The 387-nt window shown below is 47.0% G+C and overlaps 1 non-coding gene across 1 annotated transcript; it reads left to right on the top strand.

Annotated features, from left to right (window-relative positions):
• TRNAR-CCG lies at positions 1 to 85 on the top strand. The gene has a single exon. It is a non-coding gene; the product is annotated as a tRNA-Arg (tRNA).
• Positions 86 to 387: the final 302 nt, after the last annotated feature.

Genomic DNA, 387 nt, shown 5'->3' with positions numbered 1-387 from the left:
GCCTAGGTGGCTCAGTCGGTTGAGCGTCTGATTCCGGCTCAGGTCATGATCTCACGGTCCATGGGTTCGAACCCCGGGTTGGGCTCTGTGCTGACAGCTCAGAGCCTGGAGCCTGTTTCAGAGTCTGTTTCTCCCTCTCTCTCTCTGACCCTCCCCTGCTCACGCTGTCTCTCCTTCTCTCTCTCTCTCTCTCTCTCTCTCTCTCTCTCTCTCTCAGAAATAAATAAAACATTAAAAAAAATTTTAAGTAGCTTATTTAGGAAAATTGCAGTTTCCCTGGAGATCCTGAAGAATGGAATGACATTTTTCTACCGGAAAGACCACCCAGAAATCTGTCTTGAAACGGATGATTGTAATGCTCTATCTATCCAGCACTTAGACTTTTGG

Source organism: Hyaena hyaena, unplaced genomic scaffold, assembly GCF_003009895.1.
Source record: "Hyaena hyaena isolate Hyena2069 unplaced genomic scaffold, ASM300989v1 scaffold_294, whole genome shotgun sequence".
NCBI lineage: Eukaryota > Metazoa > Chordata > Mammalia > Carnivora > Hyaenidae > Hyaena > Hyaena hyaena.
This window is presented reverse-complemented; position numbering and strand designations above follow the sequence as displayed.